The 20657-nt window shown below is 47.3% G+C and overlaps 1 long non-coding RNA gene across 1 annotated transcript; it reads left to right on the forward strand.

Annotated features, from left to right (window-relative positions):
* The first annotated feature begins 487 nt into the window (after nt 1-487).
* Gm38759 lies at nt 488-4323 on the forward strand. The gene is made up of 3 exons (XR_880125.2): nt 488-548; nt 3149-3268; nt 3476-4323. It is a non-coding gene; the product is annotated as a predicted gene, 38759 (long non-coding RNA).
* The last annotated feature ends 16334 nt before the right edge of the window (nt 4324-20657 follow it).

Below are 20657 nucleotides of genomic sequence, written 5' to 3' on the forward strand. Positions count from 1 at the left end.
GGGATTAAAGGCGTGTGCCACCACACCCGGCTACATCTTTTTTCATCAGTTCTTATTACACGCATTTGTATTTGTATATACATGTATACACCCAGACCTAACCTGCTGAGTCCATATAACGTTACTGTGGCTGTGGTTTCAGGGCTGACCGTTTGGCACTGGACAGCCAGTTGGTGTGTTTCTTTCTGGGAAAGGCTGATGCTTTTACTCTCGGCTTTACACCATTACCTTTAGGGTTGAGACCTCCAGGGCTTTTCCCAGTGTGGTCTGGTGTGGTTTGCCAGCCTTGTCCAGCTCACGTTTCAGCAGTTGGTGAGCCTTTATGGATATAGTTTCTGGCATTATTAGGAAGACATGGTCTCACAGCAAAGACCCTGCGCCTCTGGCTCTTACAAGCTTTTCTTCCTCCCTTCCTTAACGTTCCTGAACCTTAGGTGTGGAAGGGTTTTGCAGATGTCTTCATTTGGACTGGCTTCTACAACTCTTCATATCAACTGGCTGGGGTTTTCTGTGGTGGTCTCCATCCGTTGCAAAGAGGAATTTCCGTGGTAAGGGGTGAAGAGTACACTTATCAGGCTAGACCTTGGAGGAGGATGGGGGAAGTCTGGGTAAATTTGCTTCTTCATGTCATAACAAAGAATTAGTGTTGGCAAGGTGGCTCAGTGGGTGAAGGAGCTTGCTGCCATAATGTAAGCTTGATGAGCTGTGTTGGATTCCTGGAACCCACGTCAAAGTGGAAGAAGAGAAAGGACTCCATAAAGTCTTCTGACCGCCATATGGATATTTGTGTAATGTGTCCCTCCTCCACTAAAGAGAAAAAAAAAAGTAGTTGCCCTCTGACCTCTACACACAAGGTCACGTCACACATGTTCACACATGTGTTCGCACACAAGCACACAAGTAAATGTAATAAACATTTTGAAAATAATTAAATAAGCAATATATATATATAATGCAGATAAGTCAAAAGAAAATGTAGAAAAGGGTTTTAGAGATCTGAAATAGTTTTCTAGAAAAAAAAATATGGGTATGAGCAGAAGCATAGTTAATTTTGAAGAATAGAATTAAGGACGGAGAGGGAGGGATGAGCGACCTCTGTGCCATTTTATTTTTAAACCGTACATCGTTTTAAGGCTTATTTTTAAATTTTTATTTGTGTACTTTTAGCTTTTCATGACAAGGTTTTTTTCTTTGTAACCCTGGCTGTCCTGGAACTGAACTCACTCTCTAGACCAGGCTGGCCTTGAACTGGGAGATCTCTCTGCATTCCAAGTGCTGGGACTAAAGGCATGAGCCACCTTGCCTTGCACTAAGGTTTATTTTTAGTTGTGTGTGTGTGTGCATACGTGTCTTTGCATGGGCATGGGCATGCACATGCAGTGCTCATGGAGGCCTGGAGCGATAGCTGACTGTGAACTGCTTGATGTGGGTGCTGAGAACTGAATTCAGATTCTCTGCAGAGCAGTGGCAGGCTCTTAACAGTTGGCTGAGCCATCTCTCCAGCCCCAAATTGTGTGCATTGCTGCTTTTACTTCAAAACAAGGCAGAAGTCATGAATTTTAGAGAAAGAATCCAGACGTTACTCTCACGTGCTCTCATGTCCCCCTTGACACTTGCTGACTATGTAGGCATCCAGTCCAGAAGTGGGAGCTGGACATATTAATTTCCTTTTCCTACTTCTGAGGGTTTATTGCTGTTGCCACTAGGAGTAACTTGGCTAGTTTCAATTCAGCCCCTGACCATGTCCATTGAACAAGACAGTAGACTTACTCTTTCAAGTTTTGAACTCCACTTTGTAACAAGCAATCCTTTTTAGACATAGAACCCCAGCTTGGGACGTATAGGAATACTCAGTAAATATTTTTAGACAGCGAGATGATGTCCAGAGAGACTCAGTGTCCCGTGTAGTCTGTCTGTGTACTTCTCTCTCCAGGTGCCAATATGTTTATTTAGTCAACATGATTTTCTGAAGCTCCTACTGTGTTATGAGTTAGCTAGTAAAACATGGCCCGGAGTTTTCATGGAGACAGATGTGAGCTGGTATGTAATTACATACTGCAACTTATATTATAAAAGAAAGCAACTGGATGTTTCTGTCAGAGGATCAAGTGACCCCTTTCAGTGTAAATGACATATAAATTAAGGATGAGCTGAGCCTGATTCACATGAAAGGCGTATTCTAGATAGAGGATGCTACCCAAACACATGTCCTGAGGGAATGTGTAGTCAGGATGCTTCTCGCACTTACCCCCACCACCAGACATGGTTTTTGTTTGTAGCCCTGGCTATCCTGGAACGAGCTCTGTAGACCACCAGGCTGGCCTCAGGCTCACAGAGCTCCACCTGCCTCTGTGTCCCAAGTACTGGGATTAAAGGCTTGTGCCACCACTCCCTGGCTCACCCACAGACCTCATTAAAAGTCACTATTCTTTCTTAGCACTTCTGGAGTGGGGCAAAAGTCTGGAGTTGGTCCATCAGCTTCCTGGTGATGCTGATGAGCTGTTGGGAGTCTCAGATTTACACATGGGTTAGTGATGAGTTAGAGGAGTGGAGAGACTCCTGAAAGCATGGGGAAGCATGCCTTGCTAGAATTAAGGTAAGGAGATGGATGGATGGATGGAAGGGTGGATGGGAGGAGTATGTAGAGACTAGCTCATGCAGGGAGGTCTGGAAGAGCCGAATTGAATGGGCAATTGATGGATGCTTCTTCAACGCTAAGAAACATCACTGAGAATGGCAGTTGTTGAAGTAGATGCACCCTTGGGATATTACAATTCTGGATGTGTCTTGATGCTGAAGTACCTTAAAGAATCAAAAGGGATGCCAAAGACAACCAGAGGCACTCAGAAGTTGGCAAGCCAAAAAGCCAGAAGCCCGTCCAATTGCTCCCCGTTCCCTCCTTGCCACCTGCCTCACTGTTGCTGCTGGGTCTTCGAGGGTGGGATGCTGGGAGGAGGGACCTAAAGATTCACGGTGAAGCCTCAGCCCACTGCTAGTCAGTTTGTGCCTGTCTGCCCCACCCTTAGCTCTCCTAAGCCTCCATTTCTGCTTTTGTACCAGTGAATCAGGCAGGTGTCTGCAGACACTGTGGGAAATGACCCTTAGGTCATTCAGATAATTAGATGCTTGTTTCACATCTGTTCTCAAGTTCTGCGCTCAGGAGCAGCTCATAACAACTACTACCCGGATTTCCAGGATTGACACGGTGAGGTGGAAATGCTAGTCCTGCAGAGCCTAAGTGGAGAAAGCACGTTTTTTCTTAAGCAAGGTAATAGTATTTGAGGTGAGACTGGAAGAACGCATGAAAAAAAGTTACTTTTGGAAAAAGATAATTCTCTGTGGAGAAGGAAAATGAGTTAAGTTTCTCTGTTCAGGTCTCTGTTGACATTTTCCCTGTCCGTCTGTCCGTCTGTCTGTCTGTCTGTCTGTCTCTCCTTGGTTAACAACAGGATGCCCTCTTTCTCCCTCTTCCCAGCTGCAAACAAGTCCGGAGCCTTTCTGTCTGCACACCCTGTCTCTGTTTAAAGGAACAGACACCCATTTCTCACCGATGAACTGTTAGGTAAACAATAATATATTTTCTTAAACCCAGAAAGTGGTTCAACACACTCAGCACGAAGTGAATGGCCTTCAGCATTCCAGGGCTGGGCTCAGGACAAAGGTCTCCAGAGGAAGCCGCTTCCTCTTCTGAAAGGAGGAAAGGAGGACGACAGGAAACCCTGGCCAGAGGGCGCCGGGGAGCTGCGAGGCCACAGACAGGAGCCAGCCTTGAGTCTGTCTAAAGAACTCGGTGTGCTCAGCTATCCCTCGCCCAGGCTGGCAGGAGACCACAGCTTTGGATCCCTCGGTGCTGTGTTCCCTTCCCTTCCCCGCTCAAACACATGACCTCGGTGCACCCGATGTCAGGAGTTCACAGATGTGGAAACTGAGACCTGGAAGATTGAGCTCTCACTGTCACATAGAAAAGGTTCTCTTCAGGAATCAAAGACCAGTCTAGTTTGCATCAAAGCTCATTTCTAACACCTCAGCATTGACTTCCCAGAGCCCAGATTTCTGAGCGCAGAGACAGTGTCCCAAGGTCTTGTAGGTGAGACAGGGTCATCTTTCAGCTCTGGAGGCCAGGATATGAGGGGTAACTATCTTATGGAAAGTGTTGGGGTTCCTGAGGCCACCACTCAAGTCCCTGCCACTGTTAGTTTCAATAAAAGGACAAGATGAATTCAGCCTGGTCCTCTTGTGTCGATATTGCACTTCCGGTTTCTGTCATCTTCCTTCTCTCTGGATGATTCCTGTAACTGCCAGCCAAGGAGGCCACCAGGCCTATACCCAGGCACATCTGTCCACAATAAAGAAGCAATAATCAGGGCTGGTGAGATGGCTCAGTGGGTAAGAGCACCCGACTGTTCTTCCAAAGGTCTGGAGTTCAAATCCCAGCAACCACATGTTGGCTCACAACCATCTGTAACGAGATCTGACGCCCTCTTCTGGTGTGTCTGAAGACAGCTACATATAATAAAATCTTTAAAAAAAAAAGAAGCAATAATCACCAGAAATATAAGACTATAGGATGCGTTTGTCTATGCCTCTTCAAAACAATGGCGGCTTCTGATGGGAAAGGTGCCCTACGGTGTGCAGTGGGCTGTTACTGACTTTAGGTTGGGTTCAAAAGTCATCACTAGGAGAGTCCCTGGGAAACCCCTTAACCTCTGGTGATCCCTTTTTTCCATCTGCCACACCTTCCCTGGGAGATGATGGAAATGTCCTGTGCTGAGCCCTCCCCATTGGCCTGCTTCCAAACTGAGTTGAAAAAAAATTTTTTTTCATTTTCTAGGTTTAGGATGGAGTCCGGGCTTTGTACCTGCCATGCAAGTGATCTACCATTGAGCCTCACTTTTAATCTCCAAGCAGGTGTATTTAACTGTCAAGCTACATTGGGTGTGCTGTAGATTGGTACTGGGTATCATAGGTGCTCAACCAATATCAATTCATTCAATGTCCTGATTCCAAGGGGCTAATAGTGGAAGCTTCATGGGCCACTTTTGGTAGGCAGGAAAAAGTTGATAAGAGAAGTGTGGTTGCTTCAGGTCCCTCTAGCACTCTGACATACTGGAATGTGAGATCCAAGGTAAAATGTGGCCACTAGACTGAGGCTGAATCCTGTTGTCTTCCTCAGTGGTCTCCTCCCTAAGAAGATAAAAGAACGACGTTCACCTCATGGAAGGGGAGACTAGGTCCTAAAGAGCAGAGCAGAGGCTGGGTAATGCCAAGGATGAGTGCTCACCACGGCAGGCGATTGCTTCTTTGCACTGTGATGCTAGAGTGACCTGGGAGAGCATGATGCTCCAGGGCCATGCTTGACCCTGTTCTCCATGTGGATGCTGGTCCCTGTGGAATACATACCCTTGCCTTCATGTTGAGTTTGTCCAAGTGGAGACAGTGTCAGGGCATCACAGGGCAAGTTGAGAGGCTGGGACACTTTTTTTGGCCAGACTAGTCTAGAACTTACTAGGTAGTTCATGAAGACCTCAAATTCTGTATCTTCTTGTGTCTATCTTCTAAGTTCTATGACTACAGGTATGTGCTACCATGCTTGGCTTGGGTGGGGAGCACTCCTTCTTGCTCCAACTGTGCCCGATCTGCTCCTAGTATTAGGGCTTTCTTTCAACCTCTGGCTCTTATCCAGCCCCTCAGGTCTGGTCAGGACACTGCCTGCTAATCGCTGAGAGCCTCACTCTACCCCTACTTGGAGAAACTTCTTCATTGAGTTCTTGTGAAATTTATCTACCTTCAGCTTGTTTGTGTTTGGTGTTTTCTTCACACCAGGGTGGGTCTTGTCAAGGTATTTTTTTTTCTTCTTCTTTTTTTGTCACAAAGGAGGAGGCTCAGTTCAGAGCAACAGATCTGTGCAGGGCTGTCAGACTCATGGAGGGCAGAGAGCACTTTCTCTGCCACTACCCACAGAAGTTGGTAAGGGGCACAGACTTCACCTGGACCTGCAAGGGTGAACCTGCCTTCTGCTTCCCACGCAAACTCCTGTGTGCTTGGCTTTAGGGCTGCAGGTAAAGGATATCTGGGAATGAGATTCAGGGTGCACGGGATATTGAGGAGCATTTAGATTATTGATTATCTCTCTCATGTGACCTGTGTTAGGAGCAGAGTGTGTCTATTTTATCTGTTCCATCACTCTCACAAATACTTGAGAGGAGCATGCTCAAAGGGGAAGACTGATTTTGGCTCACAGTTTCAGACCATCATTGCTTTAGGTCCAGGAGTGGCAGACTCATCATGGTGGTGAGTATGTGGTACAGCAGGGATGTTCACTTCATGATGGCCAGGAAGTCAAGGGTCCTGGGAGAAGATACAGCTCCCAAGCCCTCAGTGACCTACTTCCTCCAGCTGGGTCCCACCTCCCACATTGCCCGTCACTGTGACATCATCACATGGTACATTCATTGGTGGAGTCATCAATTGATGAGGTCAAGGCCTCATTATCCAGTCACCTCTCAATGATTGGATCTACCTGGGGACCTAGTCTGCTCTATACAAGCCTTTGTGTAATGATCTTGATAGGAATGAAGATATTCTTAATATCTTCATTCTAAAAATCTAAATACACAGATAGTATCCTTCCCTATCAGACTGAGACAATGGATTCTAGGAGATTGGGGTTTCTCCAGGGATCTTAGGCTGGGAGAAGGATGACTCAATGAAATCTGGTCCTAGCTGGAGGGGAAATCAGGTCCCTGAAAGAGATTTCACACAGTTCTGACAACTTGTGAGATCACTTGGTAGAAGGGACTGGAGCCAGGACAGCAATGTGTCAGTGATTGGCAGGACCACACCTTAGACCAGGACTGCTTACTTATACATACCTCTGGCTCCTATTTAAACCTCAACGTCATGTCGGGCCCTGTAGATGAACTTGCTATGATAGAAGCATCGTTGGGACTCTTTGTTCCTCTTCCTAGTGTGACCACAGTGAACAGACCTCCTTGTTGAAGTTGTTTGTTTAATTGATCTATTGAGGATGCGTGGCTGAGTGCAGCTTGTTAAGGCTGCCTGGGCCTGGATTCTGACCCTAAAAACTGCAGCAGAATTTGGGGTGACACTTTACATTCAAACATAACAATGTCACTCTATCTGACTTGGGCATGGATGGGCACAGCATCGGCTGGCTTCCCCAGTAGAGCTCTAGAATTTCTGGGGGTAGGGAGGGGGGACAGACCAGTGCACGGCTTATACTATTGAAGGTATCTAAGTAGTCTCCCACTTACAGTTTCCCTCTTGCTCCTTGCATGCCCCCTCTCAGTTTCTTCCTCTTGCTTTTAGCCAGTTTGGGGACAATTGGGCACAGTTCCCTCAATCCACTATGCAGATGTGTCACTGAAACTTTGACAAATGTGGAGCTGGCTTGGAATACAGCAGGTGACTCAGCTGGGGTACTGCTGCAGTAGGCACTGGTCTCACCCATTCTAAAGACTGTGTTAGAAAGGAGCCTTGACCCTGGTTAGCTTTGGCAGGGGTGAAAGGTAAGACAGAAGAAAGAGTAGAATTCTCAGTATACATATACATATGTGTATGTATATGTAATATGCATATTTATGTATTAATAAGCACCATCTCTCAGTCCCCATTGTTAGACCCTGTTTCCATGGTTTCCTTTTTCACTGATACCCATAGACACTGCCAACCTTCTCCCTGCAACCCCATTTTATCTACTTCTAGGCCACCACTTCTCTACAGACTTTGTATCTTTATACCCATTTTCCAGATGAGAGAACAGAGGTTTGGAGCAAGGAAGTCCCTATAATTGATAAGATGCCAAGGTTGATGTCTTCAGCACAGCTGCATATGGTTGTTGGCCACAGTGGCTGTTACATTCTCCATAGATCAGCATAGACACTGTGTCAGGGTTTTCTCAGAATGCTGTGCAACTGGTGGCTGTGTGTGTGTGTGTGTGTGTGTGTGTGTGTTTTGTATTTATGTCTTCTTCCCCTAGGTCGAGCAGGAGCTGAAGGTGACTATGACACACCCCCCCTACAATAAAGGTAATGCTGGATTTTACTTAGAATCTTTTATCAGGAGAACAGCAGTCCCTGAGGTGGGCAGAGGAATGCTGGGAAGGATTGTGGGTGGGGCAGGCTGGGTGGTGGCGGGGATACTTTCAGGTACAGGAAAGCTGGTTTGAGGGTCTGTAGGAGTCTGTGGCCTGGAAGCAGATGGAAAGAGGATTGGGGGAGAGCATTAGACAGTGTCCTTATGGGTACCAGGGGAAGCCATGAGAACACGATTTAACTCCTTTGCACAGGAGGCCAGCCTGTCTCAGATGAATACCTTGTTCTTTCGGGGAGCAAAGATGGAAGGCCTGGTGGACTTGAATGTGTTGATGAGGGACGGGGAGGCTCATTCCATGAGAAGGAAGAGTGAAGTGGTAATTCAGGAAAAAGCAGAGACAGGGAGCCATTCACATGGAAAGAGACCACGAGGGCAAGGGACGCCTCTCACAGGTCCTGGTCTCTTGGACTTGATTGCTCTTTCTATACCTCAGTTCCAAGCCCTCTCACTTAACAGCTGGGCAAGATGGGAGCGGGGCCAAACATCCCTGCTCTGGAGACCACACGCTAATCTGTGGGAGCCACCTCTGATGATGCCTATCCACACTGGCTGCCATGAAAAGACACCCACACCCAGTGCGTGCTGAGAAAAGCAGGTTCCAGGCCTTTCATCAACTATGTAAGCCTATCTGTGCAGAGCAGGATCTGAGTATGTGAGTCTCTGCAAGGCAGCATACCAAACCCCCTCCCTCCCTCCCTCCCTCCCTCCCTCCCTCCCTCCCTCCCTCCCTCCCTCCCTCCAGTATTTATCTGTGTAACAGCCCCAGCTGTCCTGGAACTCACTTTGAAGACAAAGCTGGCCTTGAACTCACAGCGATACACCTACCTCTGCCCCCCCCTCCCCCGCCCCCCGAGTGCTGGGATTAAAGGCATGCACCACCTCACCATGTGCCTTTACATTTTCCTTGCATATACTTAATTGATTTATGTGTATGCTACAACATGCATGTGGAGGTCAGAGGACAAGTTTCTGGAGTTGGTTCTCTGGGTCAAACTCAAGTTGTCAGGCTTGTGCTGGTGGCTTTTCCCACAGACTCATTCTGCTGGCTAAATTTGTTTGTTTGTTTTGTTTTCCCCAAATGTTCTTGCAGTGTTTGCCTATTGTGAATTGACAAGGAGCACATGCCCTTTTATTCGCAGTAAGAAAGAAACTTTAGGGTCAAGGACACAACTTATGGGAAAAGGCTTTGGCCATACAGGTCTCAACAGTCTGAATTTGATCCTGGAACCCACCTTAAGCTGGATCCTGGTTTAAGCACCTTGTAATCCTATTATTCTATGGGAAGTCGAGGCAGGAGGATTGTTCGGAAGCTCGGGGGACACAGCTAGCCTGGGGTTCTTGGCACAGGAACATCGATGAGAGTTGAAGACTCAGCAAGGTGGAAGGTAAGGGCCAATCCCCCCAAAGCTGTACATGCGCTTATGCTTGTGTGAGTGGGTGTATAGATACACACCCACTCACACCCACACACATCCTCACACCCCTATACCCCCACACTAATATATGCATACACTAAACAAACAAACAAACAAACAAACAGAAATGCTAAAAGATTTTCACTTTTAAAATCTACACATGAGGGATGAGAAGGAAGTCACTGACCAGTGCCGGACTTCAGATGTCTAAGCCAGGAAGGACATGTGGTATAAATTGCTTCAAAGTGCAGGGGCTGAAAGTCTTGGCCTCTTTTTCCAATATACATGTGCCAAGAGAAAGGTACCCATCCCTAGGGTAAAGGACAAAGGCAGAGGGTGTTGTCACTTCCAGTAGCCAAGGATTTAGGAAGATGGGGGTGGGGAGGAATCGGGCGCAGGAGGTGGGGTTGGCTCTAGCAGGCTGAGGAGAGGAGCACCTTTCCCTGGGGCAGGAGGAAGGCAGGAAGGATGGTGCACGTGTATAGAGTTGTAGGTGGGGAGGCAGGAAGGTGAGGGCGTCCTTTCCTGATCGCCTCTATTTTCTCTGTGAAGGAGGAGGCGAGGCCATCCTGTGAGGGTGGAATGGGCAGCTTCCCAGGCTGGGGGATCTAAGGGGCTGGGCTGGCTTGGGAAGGACCCTGGGGGATAGAATGGCTGTTACACTGTTACACACTGTTACAGATAGGTGACCTCTGTCCAGAGTCAGCTTTCTTTCATGGGGCTTGGCAACCTGTCTGTGTAGCTGGAGGACTTCTCTCTGTTTAATTCTGGGGTCCAGAGCTGCCAGGAGATAAGATACTTTGTTGGGTTGATTGCAAGACCCTAAGGTTGGAAAGGTTAAGTGAAAATAAGGACTGGGAGACAAAGGGTTTGCAGGGACATCAGGAGAGATGGGAAGTCAGCAAGCAGAGAAGAGAGGTCTTGTGGGAGTGAGGGGTGGGGATGGCAAGGGTCAGCAATGTGAGAACATTGCTCTGGCTAGAGAGGAGAGAGGAGATGCTGGTGGGGAGGGCCCAGGGTTCCATTAGGATCATGGTAGAAGGAATGGAAATACAGGCGAGTCAAGGTCATTGGCTGAGGCCAGAATAGCAGATAATCTGGAACAGAGTAGGAAAAGTGTAAACGGGGATTCAGGGAAGCCATGCCAGGGAGGCTGGGAATAGAGAGAGCAAAGCATTGAGAAGACATAGGGAAGACCCAGGAGGGCAAGGAGGAGACATTTTTTTTTATGACGGGGGTGGGGGTGGGGGTGGGAGTGTGGGGTGGGAGGAGGCAAAATCAAGGAAGGTTGGGCTGGGGGTTTGCCAGGATGAAGAGCAGTTCTTGAATTTAGACTGTGAGAGGAAGCCTGGAAATTGTTAAAGTACATGGCACAGTGGAGAGGAAATGGAGGCCAGGAGAGACCAGCTAGCTGCTCGTGGCTGATGATCAGCAGACCGCTATGCCACCCTCTTGCCGCCAGCCTGCGGCATCTTCATGGGGCTGGGGCTAAGGAGTCCCATTGGAACTCATCTCCAGGATAGCCCTTTGGCTTTAAACTAAACGAACAGAAAGCTAGGAAGAGTGAGAGGCGGTAGAACTGCGACCAAGTCCAGGTTTCCTGACTCCTGGTGTGCTGTGGATATTGGTGATGGAATAAGGAAGAGAGTATGTTGGGGAGGGATCTAGAAATAATGTGTGCACATGTGTGCATGTACAGACATTTATGCCATCATATTTATATGCAAGTATGCGTATGTGTATATACACATTTATTTGCACTTATGGGCTATGTTTATAAGAAACTTGGACTGGACCAGTATTTATCTTTGCAAAGAAAAAAAGTATGGTTTATAACTAATTTTTTTCAAATGTCTCTTTTAAATGATGGTTCTTAAACGCTTTAACTTCCCTTGTAGCCCACCACCCACCGGAACAAAGTGGGAAAGAAAGGATACGAGTAAAGTGGACCTGTTTAGAAATGGTTCTTTGGAGCAACACCCATCTGTGTTGTCTGGAAATCAGCAGTTCAGTCACAGATTAGCAGGCAGCGGCAGCTCAGGCCACTCGCAGACACCTCACGGATATGTCAGCAGTCCAGTTCGGTAGAGTCTGGATAGCAAACAGGAGTCAGTAGCAGTGGCACGACCTAGCAGAGACAGCCAGGCCTCAGCTCAAGTCACCAGGAGGGACCTGGAGGGATGCCAGGAGTCCTTGGCTGTGTCTCTCTCAGGGAAGCGAAGATCAGTGAAGATGGGAGACCCACAAGGGTTGCACAGCTAGCTGTATAAGCAAGCCTAGCTCCCATCACCACTGCCCATAGAGTCTGATTTATACTCTCTCCAAACATCACGTGTCCTCACTGGGCCTGGCCTCAGCATGTTCATCTTTTTCGGTTGACATCACTCTACCAATCAGCTGGAATCTGTGGTAGCAGCAAGAAACTACAGCACACCACCAGAAGTTTTTTTGGTGCATTTCTCTCTATGGAGTCTTGACCAAAGTAGTTCAACTACAAGATGTAAAGTAGACCAACATATACATGTCATTGAAGAACCCCTCATCATGTGTCCTTTCATGTGCTTGCTTTAGCAGGACATCCTTTCTCTTGTAGCTGCTTCTTGTAGGAAGGTTAGACATTCCTTCACGAGTCTGCCTTAGCCTCTCACCTGTGTCCATTTCAGGAAAACACTCCTTCACATGTTTGCCCAAGCAAAACACCTTCCAACACAGCTGACTTCCCAAAGAACCCTTAAGTTTCCAGTTCAGTGGTTGCCTTTGCAGAAGGTGAAGGTAAGTGCTTCCCATTGCCAGAGGTGGAGACGGGAACAATGAGCCACCCACTTCCCATCTTCTGCTTTTAGTACACAAGGCAGGCAGCTGACCTGGGCCAAGGATGTCCAAATAGTTTGCAGCACACTGGAATTACTGGGACTCTATACCTGCTCTGACCAGTAATGTTGTAGGTCCAGACTGCCCATGGCTTATATTAACACCAGGACTCCTTTGCTGGCCACAGAGGCTTAGCTAGGACTTGCAGTAAATTTTTAGGGTTGTCATAACAAATTACCTCAGACTGGGAGATTTAAACAACTGATTTTTTCTCTCTCTCACACACAGTTTTGGAGCCTGAAGCCCAAACCTGGCTGGCTTCACCTGAGGCTCGTCTCCTTGTCCTCTCTGTGTCTTCATGTGCTTTCCCTTCTGTGCCTGTGTCCTGATTTCTACCTCATGTAAGAACACCGTTCGTATTGGATTAGGGCCCAACCTAATGACATCATTTTTGCTTAATTATCCCTTTAAGCACTCTGTCTCCAAACATAGTCACGTTTTAAAATGCATAAGGATTAGAACTTTAACCCAATATATATATATATTGCCAGATACAATTCAGCTCACAACAAGGAGCAGAAACCCATATATAGGATCTAGTTTAAAAAATTGGGCTGGTGAGATGGCTCAGTGGTTAAGAGCACTGGCTGCTCTCTTAGAGGACCCAGGTTTTATTCCCAGCACCCACACAGCTGCTCACAGCTGTCTGTACCTCCAGTTTCTGGGGATCCAGTGCCGCTCTTGGTTTCCATGGGTCCCAGTCACGCACATGATGCGCAGACACACATGCAGACAAAACACCCACAAACATCACATTTTCAAAAGAAAGTGCTTTGGGGGCCTGGAGAGAAGGCTCTGTGGTTAAGAGTGTGTACTGCTCTTGTATAACCAAGGTTGGTTCCTACCACCCACATTGGTAGCTCACAACTACCTGTAACTTTAGCTCCAGGGGATCTTGTGGAGTCAGGGAACTGTGGGATGTGGGGTTGGGGCAGGCCCAGAGCAAGAGTGGAGCCTGTGCTTCCTGGCACATGTAGACTCTGCCCCTGTATCTTTGCCACCCCCAGTAGTCATATAGCCTGATAGCCAGGCTAAACGTCCTCTTCCCTTATAAGGTCATGTCCTACAGCACCTGGAATTCCTCCTTATGCAAATGAGGCAGCCCCAGTGCTCTGGAACCAGCCAATGATGTACATTCACCCTGAAAATCCTTACCAATGCCTCAAAGGTTTAAATAGCCATTGTTTCTACCACCCTCCCCCCACCACAAGCTGCCTCCGGAGGGAGAGTCTGTTCTGTTCTGTGCTCACTACCACCTGAGGTCCCTTTTGCTCCCAGCAATCCCTCCTAGCTTCCCCTCCCAGCATCTGATGGTGATATTGCAGGCCAGGGAAAGCAAAGTCTGAATGGCAGGATGAGATGACCCCTTCCGTCTCTCGCTGTACTCGGACTCATAAGTTCATACTCACAGACGAACAAACACACACGTATACACACACGACTTAAAAATATTAAAAAAGAAAGTGTTTCTCTTCCTTTATTTTGGGAAGCTAAATGTCAAATATATATCACTGGGTTACCTCCCCAGTCCTGGCGTTTATTTTATGAGAATCATGGACTAGAGAGTGATTCTTCCCCTCTCTCATGCATCTGTGGAGTGGTCATTTTAAACTATGGTCATAGATTGACCAGCCCTCTTCTCATGGAGACGTGAGGTCTATATCCCTGCCCCTTGAATCTGAGTTGGCTCATGAGTGTGTTGAGCAATACATACAATATGGCAGAAAAGTGCTGTGTCACTTCCAGACTAGGTCATCAAAGGCCATGTAACTTTTGCCTTGATTACTGAAGCACTCAGTTTTCAGAGATTCGACTCACTATAGTACAGAGTCTAGCTTCCCCAAGAGGGCATGAGGGATAGACTCCAGGCAGATTATGGTTACTGTCCAGCTAAGCCACAGTTGCCACTGTGCAGGTGCCAGTGGTAAGGGAAGCCATTCTGGATCCTGTACCAGCCAGTCCGCCAGCAGACTATCGTGGGGCAACTTCTGTAAGCGCCACACTGAACAGAGGGACTAGTCAGCTGGGCCCTGGCATATTCCTAACTCGCAAACATATGCCATGTGATGAATTAGTGGCTGTTCTCAGCCACTAACCTTTAAATGAGTTTGGGATGCAGATGTAACTGGAGCACAGGACGCACACCACTTTCGGCTTTGCTCTGACCCCGCACTGCCCATTTGGCTTTCCCGTCTCCTCGTATTTCCTGCTTTCTCATAAATGTAACACACATGGCCTTCTCTGCTCCCAGCCCCTCCCTGGCTCTCTGATTACTGTCCACACTACTGGAAATGGGTGAGAAGCGGAGCATCCAGGGCCAGGGCAGGGAGGGTGACATAGTGTGTGGCATGGGCCACCCTGAGGACGTGAGCCCAGCAGCTCATAGACCTGTATCTGCGTTGTCAGAGTCTGTGTTAAGCCATCTCACAGGGAAGTCCCTACCTCATGTAATAACCCCTTCCTAGCTGTACTGCTTCTGCCCAGAGGAAAAACATTCTTCTTGCTCAGGCCTCCAGCCTGTTCTATCAAGGCTCCCCGTGAACTGTACCCCACCCCCAACATAAAACCCCCTCTCTAGCTTAAATACTTATTATTGTGTGTGAGTGCATGCATAATGTGTGTTTGTGGGGTTTTTGTTCGATTGTGAGTGTGGAGGTCAGGGACCAACTTTGTGAAGTCCGTTCTCTCTTGACAGCTGTAAGTGGGTTCTGCGGATCAAACTCAGATCGCCGGGCTTGCAAGGCCAGTGTCTTCCTCCATTGCATCTTCTCTCCGGTTTCCATGGCGACTAGCCTATGAGGGAACTCATCTGCCACCTATTTCTTCAAAACTTCCATCAAAGCCAGATAGGGTAGCATATGATTGCAATCCCCGCCCTTGAGAGGCAGAGGCAGGAGTATCAGAAGTTCAAAGTCGGTCAACATAGCTCGGTCAACATAGCAAGTTCAAGGCCAGTCTGGGCTACTACAGATCTCTTAAAAATAAAACAAATTCTATTCATAGAGCAGGGCACGGTGGCACACACCTGCAGTCTCATCACTAGAGAAGCTGAGGTAGAAGAAACAATGGTTTGAGGCTAGCTTGGGTTATACAACAAGATCGGTCTCAACAAACAAACAAACAAACAAACAAACAAATGACTTGTTGAACTGAAGTTTACTCCTCCCCCTTTGATTCTGGTCTTCATCTTGCCCTCACAGGCTCTTCTCAGACTAAGTACTTTTCTCCCCTGTAGGACACGCATTGCAACCCGAAGGGCTTCTTTGGGGTTTTTAGAAGGAAGTACAGCTACTCTATACCTTGACTGAATGTTAATTCTGTTAATTCTCCTCTCTTTGGGGGAAGGTTGTCCTTTCTGACTTTTGGGATGGATGCACATGGAGCTGTGAGGGAGGAAGGGGACAGAATCAATCCTGGTGACGAATGAGGGAACGGAGGTTGCAGCCAGATTGACCTCATGTCCATAGGGCACTGTTTGAAATGTTCAACCCTTCACTCCAAGGCTTAGCTTTTCACAAGGCTCACAGGTTATTACCAAATTAGGGGCAGGTGAAGGATGTGGGTCCGAGTTCACAAGTACTTGGGGGTGGGGACTGCAGCCAGCAAAACCAGCACCAAGGTCCTCACCTTCTCAGCTGCAAGCTCTGTCTGATGAGTCATCTGTCCGGTTTTCATGGGAGAGGGTGATTTGCTGCCCTCCCTTGTCTAGTCGTTTCTTGGGGGCTGATCTAAGAAACCGATGGAGTAGGGGGTTATGTGTTAAGATCCTTGCAGAAACAGAGGTCCAAAGTCTAGGTGCTGTGACTTCCTGAAGCTCTGCTCTAGCCTGTGTTCCGTGCCTCTGTGAGTCAGTACTTCACAGTGCTTTGACAACATGCTGGGAGAAAAGCAGCTCCAAGGAGGAGAGATTTCATTTGGCAGCTGGTACCTGGGGTCAGCTTGCTGCACTGTGGTCCTGAGGCAAGGGAGAGCATCACGGAGTGTGGAGCATGTGTTAGAGCAGTGCTTCTCAACTTTCCTAATGCTGTGACTCTTTATTATAGTAGCTCATGTTGTGGTGACCCACAACCATAAAATTATTTTGTTGCAATGTCATAACTGTAATTTTTGCTAGTGTTATGAATTATAACATAATATCTTATATGTGACCACCCTTCCAATCCCCAAAGAGATCACAACCCACAGGTTGAGAACCACTGTTAGAGCAAGCAATTTGCATCACAGTGGCCAGGAAACACAAAGCATGCTTATGCTGGTGGGCTTTCTCCTTCTTCCCCTTCGATTCTGCCATGGTTCCAGGCTCTGGGATAGTGCTGTCCCCTTTAAGGCTGGCCTTTCCCCACTTAGTTCATTGTCTCTGGAGAAGCCCTCAGATCACATCCAGAAGTACATTTTTACTAATCTCCTGTGCATCTCTTAGTACAATCGAGATTAATCACTGGAGCTGGGGAGATGGCCCAGCAGTTAAGAGGACTGACTTAGTACTCACATGGTGGCTCACAATCATCTGTAACTCCAATTCCAGGGATTTGACACCCTCTTCTGGTCTCCACGGGCACCAAGCATGTACATGGTATACCCTATACACAGGTAGGCCACACACCCATTATACATACAGTAATAAATAAATGAACCTGAAAAATGGCCACAACAGCCTCGTTCTTTACTTCTGGAGGTTACCAGGCAGTACTGACATTCTCTGGCTTGTAGATTCACAACTCACTATCTGCCTCCATCTTTTTAATTAGGTGTGTATGGTGGTTGGGCAGAGCATGTGCACATGAGTGTAGTTGCCCTCGGAGGCCAGAAGAGGGAGACAGATCCCCTGAATTTAGAGCTGCAGGTAATGATGAGCCCCCCACCCTCTGCCCCCCAATATGGTATGCTAGGAACCAAACTTGCATCCTCTATAAGAGTAGTACATGCCCTGAACTACTGAATCATCTCTCCAGCACCACCACCCTTCTACCTTTTTGACACAGGGTCTTAGGTAGTCCATACTGCTCTCAAACTCTGTATGCAGCTGAGGTTGATGTTGAACTTCTGATTTTTCTGCATTCCCCTTCAAAGTGCTAGAATTACAGGCATGAGCCACCATGCCAAGTATATGGGTCACTGGGGCCTGAACCTGGGACTTCATGTATGGTAGGCAAACACTCTACCAGTTGAGCCAAATGTCCAGCTCTGCCTCCAGCTTCACAAGGTACTCTTATCTATGACTCCTGTGTCTCTGGGTCTGTGTTTCAATCTTTGTCTTCTAAGAACACCAGTCATTGACTCAAGGCTTATCTGAACCCCAGTGTGATCTTGTATTAATGCCTCAGATGTTCAAAACTCTACTTCTAACTAATGTCACATTCAGATGTTCTGGGAGAACTAGTCTTGGGGGAGGGGTGCTCTGCAAACCAGCACATTCCTCTTTGTTATCTTTCCCTCCTTCTCTTCCTCACTCCTCACTTCTGTTCTGCTGGTCTTTAGTTCTAATTTGAATTTTTTAAACAACTTATTTAACTTTACTTTATGTTCATTGGTGGAAGGGTGTCCGATCCCTTGGAACTAGAGTTACAGACTGTTGTGAGTTACCATGTAGGTGCTGGGAAATGAACCCCAGTCCTTTGGAAGAACAGGCAATGCTCTTAACCACAGAGTCATCTCTCCAGCTCCTGGTCTTTATGTTTTTTAAATCTCCCTTCTTTCCAAGGTCACGGTTACTGGAGGGATCATAGTTTTTGCACTGTGCCTGACAGAACACCATGTAAGAACACGTTTGAGAATCCCCAGCAGGTAGGAGCAAGTTGCTTCCTGTAGATCTGCAGGTGCCTCAGTACTAACACCCAGATGAGATGTCCCATCATCTTAAGAAGGAGAAGAGAGCAGAGGTGAAGACAGGAAGAGGAGGAGCGGGGATGCAGTTTGGGAATGGAGACGATGTTTGTGCACGGACCGCATGCATGGCTTTAGGGAGCTGAGTTGATTTTCTTTTACATCAAGCAGGGATCTTGCTCCTCCTATCTGAGTTTCTCTCAGCCCCATCCTCACCACGAAAGCTGTTATGTTCTGGTAGACAGGTGCTGACCAGTAGTGTAGAGACTAGCTACACACACACACACACACACACACACAGACACACAGACACACACACAGACACACACACACACATACACACACACACAGACACACACACATACACACACACACATACACACACACAGACAGACACACACACATACACACACACACACACAGACACACACACACACACATACACACACACACACACACACAGACACACACACACACATACACACACACACACACACACACACACACACACAGACACATCAAGTCTCAAGTTAGTGTGAAAACAATGCAAAATATTTTGTTAGTAACTTTTGCATTAATCAATTACATGTTGACATTGAAGTAGACTAGACAGGCACAGGAAAGCGAGTCAAGCAACGTGGTGGCTAGAAGCTGATGCAGTCACAGAGCTCAGAGCTTATGGACTCGAGCAAGGCCACCTAGAAGTTTCCAGGACTGACCTGGCTGGCTGAGATGACCGCTGATGGTCCTTTGCTTCATTATGATGGCATCCCAGTTTACTCTCCTGTTGCTGTGATAAAATGCCACAACCAAAGCAACTTAGGGGCTGGAGAGATGGCTCAGCAGTTAAGAGCAGTGCTGCTCTTCCAGGAGACCAGGGTTCAATTCGTACCAACCATAGTTTGGTGCATGAATGCAGTTTCAGGGGGATCTGACAGCTTCTTCTGGCCTCTAAGGGCACAGCATTCATGTGTACACAGATATACATGCAGTCAAAATACCCATATACATAAAATAAGTAAAGAAAAAATTAAAAGCAACTTTTAATTTTTAAGGGAAAGGGGCTTTTTGGGGTTCAGAGTTGGAGGGTTCAGAGTCATCATGGCTAGAAGTCAAAGTGTCAGGAGTTTGAAGCAGCTGGTCAGTTGTGCCACAGTCAAGAAGCAGAGAGTGAGGAATTTTCTCTTTTTTATGTAGCTCAGGATCCCAGCCTAGTGAATGGTGCCGCCCAGTTTATGGTTCCATTCCAACCTCAGCTAACACAATAAACAAGCCCACACAGGTCAAAACACATTAAAGCATCCCTCACAGGTATACCTAGAGCCTTGTCTCCTGGGTGATTCCTAGTCCTTCCAAGCTGACAACGCTAACCTTCTGTATGTCATTAGTCTTGCGAAATGGCCCCTCCCCATCATGCATCTGATACCGCGCTGCATCTCCAAACTCAATACAATAGAAGTAAGAGTCTGGATATTTTGCACCATGTCTTATAGTATTAAATTTAATTTCCAAATTTTAACTTTAATAAAAATATTATGTCTGGAAAAAAATTTTCTCAATGTAAAAATGTACGTGGTTACTAGAATAATTTAAAGGATGCCAGGGACTCACAGTATCTTCCTGTCGGAAAGTGTTCAGGGCACATGGTACGAAGCTGATGGCAGTTTTGTCCCTGATGAGCAGTGTGCCTTTGGTCTCTGGGTTGATTTTTCTGATTTTGTGCGATGGGTGTGATGTGATCCAGGCGTCTGCCCTGCCCCTGGGAGTCATCAGGGTCATCAAAGGAGACAATCATGGAGACAGGCTCCTCAGCTCCAAAACACCACAGAAACCCTCCTTCTCCCCTCCTCTCCCCTCCCCTCCATTACTCTCCCTCTCTTTCCATCCCCTCTCCTCATCTCTTCTTTCCCTTTCCCTCAGGTCTTTGGGTTCCTGTCGCTGAGATAAAACATCATGATGATAGACAACTTGAAGAACAAAGAGTTTATTTTATCTTACGATTCTCAGGTCAAACTCCATTGCCAAGGGAAGTCATGGCAGAACTCAAACAGGGCAGGAACCCTGTGGCTGGAGGTGATGGGGAGAGGGGAGAGGGGAGACGGTGGAGGAACACAGCTTCCTGGCTTGCTCCTTCTGCCTTGCTCAGCTTGCTTTCTTATAGCCCCCAAGACCACCAGCCCAGGACTGGCACTACCCACAGTGAGCTAGCTGGGCTTTTTCTCATCAATCATCAACTGAGAAAATGTACCACAGGTTTTCCCACAGGCCTTGTGCGGGCATTTTCTCAACCGAGATCTCTTTCAAAACAGCTCTAGTTGTGTCCAGGTGACATAAATCTAAGCAGCACGCTTTCTTTTCCCTTCTTTCTTCGCCTCCCCTTCTGTGTTAGTTACTTTGTCTCTGTGATACAATCCCATGACCAGAAACAGCTGA

The sequence above is a fragment of the Mus musculus genome, chromosome 11 (assembly GCF_000001635.26).
Source record: "Mus musculus strain C57BL/6J chromosome 11, GRCm38.p6 C57BL/6J".
In the NCBI taxonomy this organism is placed as follows: domain Eukaryota; kingdom Metazoa; phylum Chordata; class Mammalia; order Rodentia; family Muridae; genus Mus; species Mus musculus.